Here is an 8,177-nt window from a genome sequence, read left to right on the forward strand (position 1 = left end):
TTGTATTTGTACAGTTTGATTGCCTTCTTCAACAATGTGTATAAAAGAAATAATAAAGTAAGTTGATTTGAACTTCTAAACGGGCTCTACCTTGCATTTAGACCCTGTAATATTTAATGCTGTGTTACCACACTTTCTTTATATAAGGCAACTCTGTTGTAAGACACACCGGAATTTGCAACGGAGCTCCTTGAAGAAAAAGTAGGATATAAATGCAATAAATAAATAAATAAATAAATAATGCCTTCCCCAACTGTGGATTAGATCCAGAACCATTGCTCTGCCAGTGGAAGGATACCGCTTGTGCAACAGGACTTCCTCGACCTTGCAACCCTTCAAATCTCCTCGGGAGGGCCCTATTCTGGCAGAAAGATGGTTATGGCTTCAACCTGGGAAGTAGGAGATCTATTATGAATTAGTGCAATGTGTTTAAGGCTGAAATCCTATATGCCAGGGCTGGTGTGCATTTCCCCAATTCTGGAGGCATGTTAGGGGAATGGGAAGGCTATGATTCCTGATGATCCAAGCCTTCCACCAATCCTCCCGCAATATTCTCATGGGACATCCCTGGTTGCTTCTACTGACATCGGCATTCTGACATCAGAAAGGCAAGAGCCACAGAAGTTTGTGCAGTGGCTGGGAGGGGGTGTGCAAAGTCGGATTTCCCCCTGAGCACTCAGACTTTGTTCTCTGCCTTGGATGGAGAGATCTAAAACATCCTATGGTCCACAGAATGCCCCCCACCCTGCAGCATAAGAAAAATAGACTAAATTATGTAAATTACTAAAAAACATATCAAATAAAACCCAGGGTCAACTATGCAAAATAAAGAAAATTATCTCAATTTCCTCCATCAGAATGTCATAGAATTTGCATAGAATTTTAGCTTACAATCAATCCTGTTCAAGCATTGAACTGTGTAGCTCTCTTCTGTTGATTCGAATGGAACATCAGCATGCCTATCTTTTGCTCTATTTCCTTGTCTCATGTTCTGCTGAAATGAGGATAGGGTTTCCTACTAAATCTGGCCATTTTTTATATCTTTCATAGCATTCTATTTATTGACAGTAGAGATTGTACTTTCTGTTTGCACTTCATAAATTTAAGGAATATGTAAGCACACAGTGAGCTCCGTATGGTACACCTGACTAAACAGTCAAGTGCCAGTTTGAGCCAGGCTATTTGCTGCTGTGGTTCTCTGAAGTGTTGCTTTTATCAGAACCGAAACTCTCTTAAAAATATTCAGGTTCATGATTTTGAGCAAGAAGCTTCTAAAGCTAAACTACACACGATGCAGGGGAGACTAATGAATGGATCTCTTGACATTTCCTTACCAGAAAAAAGAAGCAGTCTTGGGGTTGGTGGGTTGGTTTATTGGCAAATTGTTCAGAACCACAGTGCTGGGGAAGAGTTCTTAAACCCTTCCTCTTTGTGCCATTTTCCCAATCTAAATCATTCCCCAAAGTTGTTCTATTCCCCCCTCTTTTTCAAATCTTGTTAGAAGTAACACTTCACTGAACCTCCTTCCCACCTGTTTCTAGCCCTTGGAAGAGTAAGACAATGAGAAAGGAATTTGAAGCCAAGGGTAAAGGAGTCCCAATTCTTACTAGAAATGCTACCACATTCCACTCAAAATGGAATTAAGGTGGCAGTGGATTTGCAAGTCAGTCCACGGTGAAAGGAAGCCACCATGTTGAAACCTGGATTTACCAGAACTGGGTGGGTTTTGCTGCATTGTTTTACTAAGACAGTTGACCTGACAAAAGAGGGAAAATGGAGACCTTACAGAAAAGAGGAGTGAAAGAGATCAGGAGATGGGAGCTACAATAATGAATGGCTGAAAGGGGTGGAATTCTTTCATTCACAACAACAATAACAACAAGAAAAAAACTGAGGGACATGAAACTTCATAAAAATATTAATCATATGGAAACAGTGAATCAAGGGGAAGATTTTCTCTTGCATACACAGTACGAGGACTGAGCTTGGACAGTGTCAAAGATAGGCATAGTAGGGCACCCGCTCTGGGCCCACACAACATCAGAGGCCCACTGACAAGGGCTCCCTGGACGTGGTCCTCCTCTTCACCATTGCAATCTGCTCTTGTTCTGGCTCAGGCAATGGTGCTGGTGAGAAGGGAGAGCAGTAGATTCCACTGCCAACCTGCTCACTGGCTCCGCCTATCAGGCATACAAGTGGTAGCAGTGATGAGGATGAGGAACAAGAGCAGCTGGTGACAATGGTGGTGAGAAGATAGATTCACTGAGGAAGGGCGCCCATTGAGGGTGTTTTGCCCAAGAGCCTTCAGAAACCTGGAGACAGCTCTGGATCTGAAGGTGATCTAACAAAACTCTTTGGCAGTAGGTTTAGTTGGGGCTGGCCGTTACTATACCCCTCCCCTTTTTTGAAAGAGAGCTGAAATCTAATTGCTCAGCTGTTTGGTGAGGAAGGGGATGGGCCATTTCCCGTCTCCTCAAACTGCTGATTTCAGCTTTGTTTAAACAGTTACGCGCATGCAGTCCCAGCTGCTGGATCAGAAAGACCACCCAGCCATGCACAGAGCAAAACTTTTCTTTTTCCTAAAGCTTTTAAAACTTGACGTTGCTTGGACTTTATACTGTTAGTTCTACCCTACCCTGTGCCTGTTTACCCTACCCAGTGCTTGTTGCATTCTCTTTCCCTCCTTATTGCTTTACTATGATTTTATTAGATTGTAAGCCTATGCGGCAGGGTCTTGCAATTTACTGTTTTACTCTGTACAGCACCATGTACATTGATGGTGCTATATAAAAAAATAAAATAATAATAATAATAATAATAATAATAATAATAATAATAATAATAATAATAATAATTCTTTTCAGCAGGCAATCCCTCATCCAGTCAGCAATACATATGCAGCAATCTGCCCGAGCTACCTCCCCATTGCTGGAATAGACATGCACAACTTCCTTTGTTATTTAGTCACAATTCAACCAGTGAAGACATTTGAACAGAGTCGAAGGTCCAGTAGATGCTGGACCTTTGACTCTGATACTAATTTTGTTAAAAATAAATAAATAAATAAATAAATAATAATAATAATAAATTTATTTCTTACCCTCCTCTCCATTTTGATCGAGGAAGAGAACAACACAGCAAATATAAAATACATAACGCTGAATTAAAACATAATATACATTGTTAAAACATTCTAAAAATATTCTAAAAACATCCTAAAATTCCACTGGATAGGCCTGCTGGAAGAAAATAAAATAATTTATTTTATTCTGATTTTCATTATGGTTTTAATCCATTAGTTTTATGATTGTTTTAGCTAAGTTTTTATTTTAATCTTGGTTTCATTATTCTTAGCCGCCTTGAGTGCCATTTTGGTGTGTGTGTGTGTGTGTGTGTGTGTGTGTGTGTGTGTGTGTGTAAAGGCAGGGTATAAATCAATTAAAAAATACTTTTTGCTGTCTCCTAGACTGCCTACAAATACAGCAAATGGCAACATTACATTGCAGCACAATTGAATTGTGTTGCCCCCTGAAGAAAGGTTTTATCCCAAAATGTATTGGGCTACAACTTTTCTTTGTAAATGGTTTCCCAGTATCTGTTCCAGTTTTCTCTTGTTTTTGTAATTAAGCCAGGCCTGGATGGCCACTGCAGGAGACACGAGTGCTGGACTAGATGTTTAATTAGTCTGATCCCACAAGGCATGCATGATTTGTTCTTAATAGTCATTTGAACTATGCAGTTCTTTCCAGTCAAGGTTGAGAAACATTCCCCTAATCTACCCATCCAGTACTTTGTTTATGGCTAAATATTATTGTTTTAATCAAACAGATTCGCTAAGTACTAAGCGTTCCTATTTCCCCCCTCATGACTTTAGTCAAGAAATAATGATCTACAGATGGAATTTCTGAGGTAGATCTACCAAGGGTGGAACTACACAACAAATGTAGATTTGGATTTTTATAGATAGATAGATAGATAGATAGATAGATAGATAGATAGATAGAACAAAGCCACTCAGGTTCCGCTTATGTATTAGTAATTTTATTTGTTGCATTTACATTTACAAGGACTGCATGTTTGCAATGCTACCACTTATATTCTTAGGATTTCCACAAGGTTTTGTTATATGTCTATGGAAGTGGTTCTCAACTTTTTTTGCTCCATTCCTCCCTTTCACCATTGTTCAGAATATAATTCCCCCCTTCCCAAGATAGTCTAACTCAAAAGGTGCATTCCAAATAATACACATATAATATTGAAAATCTTTTTATTTTTGTCTATATTCGTCCCATTTAAAGGGGCAACGCAAAGCATGGCCCCTTTTGCATTCTCAGCTCCCATGCTTTGTGCTTCCCCTTTAAATGGGAAGCTTGAAACTTCCAGGATTGCGAGGGAGGGAGGGAAAAGAGAGCAAAGGCCTGGCTTTTGCAGATGACATGACACTTTTCTGGGACGTTTTTAATAACGCGTAGGAAGACATAATCTACAGGACATCATACTTTGCTGAATAGCGGTCCCAATTCCCCCCCCCCCGCCCGGGAACCCTAAAATTCCCCCCAGGGGAGAATTCCCCCCTGGTTGAGAACTCATGTTCTATGGGTTATAGGCAAGAAAATCTAAGGCACCTAGAGCTGGGCTGAGGGAAGAATTCTTTGGAAATGGGGCTCAGAAACTCCCCAGCTGGACAGTTTGGGTGTGTCAAGAGGTCGACCACGGTATCCTTCTGGATAGGTTGTCTGAACCGGGAGTTGGAGGTACTGCGTTGCAGTGGTTCCGCTCCTACTTGGATGGCCGATTCCAGAAGGTGGTGCTGGGGGATTATTGCTCTGTGCCGTGGTTCCTAAGCCATGGGGTTCCACGGGGCTCTATCTTATCCCCTATGCTGTTTAACATATACATGAAGCCGCTGGGGGAGGTTATCCGGAGATGTGGACTGAGCTGTCATCAATATGCGGATGATACCCAGCTCTACCTTTCCCTTTCATCAAACCCAGGTGAGGCAGTGGCTGTTCTGAACCAGTGCCTGGGCACGGTAATGGACTGGATGAGGGCTAACAAACTGAGACTCAATCCAGACAAGATGGAGGTACTGTTAGTGGGTGGTTCATCTGTCCAGCGAGGTGATGTTTGCCCTGTCCTGGACGGGGTTGCACTCCCCCTAAAGGATCGGGTCCGTAGTTTCGGGGTTCTCTTGGATCCAGAACTGTCACTTGAGGCACAGGTGAACTCAGTGGCAAAGAGCACCTTTTATCAGCTTAGGTTGATATACCAACTATGCCCTTATCTGGACAGAGATAGCCTAGCTACAGTTATCCATGCTCTGATAACCTCTTGTTTGGGTTACGGCAATGTGTTATACGTGGGGCTGCCTTTGAAAACGGTCCGGAAGCTTCAGCTGGTACAAAACAGGGCAGCCCGTTTACTAACAGGGACTGGCTGGCGAGATCACATTACGCCAGTCCTTTTACAACTTCATTGGCTGCCAGTCCAGGTCCGGGCCCGATTCAAAGTACTGGTATTGACATTTAAAGCCCTAAATGGTTTGGGGCCAGGTTATTTGAAGGAACGCCTCCTCCCATATGTACCTGCCTGGACCTTAAGATCATCTACAGGGTCCCTTCTCCGTGATCCCCTGCCAAAGGAAGTGAGGCAGGTGGCTACTAGGAGGAGGGCTTTCTCCGCTGTGGCACCCTGGTTGTGGAATGAGCTCCCCAGAGAGGTCCGCCTGGTGCCTACACTGTACTCTTTTCGTTGCCAACTGAAGACCTTTTTATTCTCTCAGTATTTTAACACTTAATTTTAACTTAAATTAAAATTGTACTGTTCTAACTCTGTATTTTAATCTTATATCAATTTTGCTGCGTGGTTTTATCCTGGTTGTGCTTTTTATACTGTATTTTGTATTTGTGCTTTTAACCTGTTGATTGTTTTATTATGGTTTTAATTTTTGTGAACTGCCCAGAGAGCTTCAGCTATTAGGCGGTATAAAAATGTAATAAATAAATAAATAAATAAATAAATAAATAAATTCATCCTGACTTCTGGCAGTCTATTAGTCATCCTTTTTGGAAGCAACCTGTAGGGAGTCAACCCTTCCTCCCAGATTTGTAACACACTATGCTGCTTTGGTGAGTGTGTGTGTGTGGGGGGGCGTTGATAGAGGAAGCTGTTCTTATTATCCCGAGGGTGGGGCAAGCAGTGTACAACAGTGAATCTGTGCACAGGGAGCTGGACATTTTATCGATGTACAGTATTTAGTATACTTTAGGCACTTCTATTAATGATAAATTGGCCAATGACTTTCTAGATTTCTTTCTTGGCTCCTGAAAATTATGTAGCAGAGAACTTGTCAAACTAATCCATTCCAGACAGAACACCAGCTAAACAGATGGCTAGATCTCTTTGAAAATGATGCTGATAATAACGTTGGCCTATGCTATTGTGCAAAACAGCGCTCGAAGGGCTAACTTTCACCCTTTTTCTTAAAATAAAATTGAAATATGTCCTGAAATAACTGCCATGCGATGGTATCTCATTAGCACATTTACTTTGCAAATGCTGGCCAGCATGGAAATGTGACATTTGCTTAATGAGAGTTTGCTCGATGGAACCCACAGGTGACAGTTTAATGAACTGTCTGTGAGTGGCAAGAAGAAGGGATTACTGCACACCTTTGTGAGATAAGCTTGTAGATTACTATGGTTACTGCCTTTTAAATCTCCAATCCCTGACAGCTGCATATCCATTAAAAGAAGCCAGAGCCATTTTTCTTCCTGTTTCTGAAAGGTTTCTGCAGTATGCATAACCTATTGGTGAATCCAGCCTTTGAAAAACAGGTCTGCTCATTTCAGGCAGGAAATAAAACGGTGATGGTGGAGGGAGAAGTGTTTTTGTAGTAGCAGAATGGAAACTCGCTAGATCAAACACAGCTTTTCTTTATTGATGCCAGAAGGTAGCTGCGTCAGTCTATTGCAGACAAAACACAGAATCTTGTGGCACTTTAAAGACTAACATATTTATTCCGACATAAACTTTTGTGGACTATCTGATGAAGTGGGCTATAATCCACAAAAGTTTACACCAGAATAAATGTGTTAGTCTTTAAGGTGCCACAAGACTTCATCACCTTTATTGATATTCTCTGCTCACCAAATGTAATGTGGCACAGGTACCTATTCATTTGTGGAATAAAAAAAATTACAATTAGGTTTTTGTTGGGGGAGAGGGACAGCATAACTAAAGGGGGGTGCGTGATAGTCCCACTCTATAATTAAAATAGGCCAGGTGTTCCAAAGACTTCTGAACTTAAGAGTATTTCCAGGAATTTCTATAGAATCTCGGAAATGTTGAACTGGAAGCAGCAGCATGAATCAACTAAACCAGTGTTGTACCTTAGGATATTCTGTTCCTGAAGTCTAGACTGTCTGACAGATGCAGAACTGTTATTATTTCTTTGAAAACTTCCAACAAAGCAGACTTTTAATCATATTTTTTTTTTTGGTAGTTTGCTAAGAGCTGATTATTAAGAATTCTTCTAGACAGCGAATCAAGTTGATGTAAAAAAAGCATCAAGATGCTCTTCTAAGATAAGGAAAAGCACAGCACGAATCTGCCTAAGACGGATCATGCACTTATGATATTAATGCCATAGAGGGGCGCAATAGGAGCATTGTAGTGATGTTGATCTGCATCATCCATTCAGAGCCAGAATTTATAATATTCAACTACAAGACGATGTAAAGCAGTAATTGTCAGAGTTCTACCTTCCGAAACCATGGCCTAATCTACACCAAGCAGGATATTGCACTATGAAAGCCGTATGAAAGTGGTATATAAAAGGCAGGAGCCACACTGCTGCTTTATAGTGCGCTGACAACTATTGGGGCCCATTGACACATACCACATACTGCTTTCATACTGCTATATCCTGCTTGGTGTGGCTCCTGCCTTTTACATACCACTTTCATGGTGTGATATCCTGCTTGGTGTAGTTTAGGCCCATCTCTCTATCAACTTCCCCAGCTATGCAGAGAATGACTGGCATTGCTACACTGCAGCAGCAGCTGATTTGATTTTTTAAATTTATACCTCACCTTTCCACCAAAATGGGAGCTTCCATGGTTTCTGCAAAGACAACTCACCAATTGTTTTTTTTTAATTATCTCAGAGCCCATAAA

This window comes from Elgaria multicarinata, chromosome 4 (assembly GCF_023053635.1).
Source record: "Elgaria multicarinata webbii isolate HBS135686 ecotype San Diego chromosome 4, rElgMul1.1.pri, whole genome shotgun sequence".
In the NCBI taxonomy this organism is placed as follows: Eukaryota; Metazoa; Chordata; class Lepidosauria; order Squamata; family Anguidae; genus Elgaria; species Elgaria multicarinata.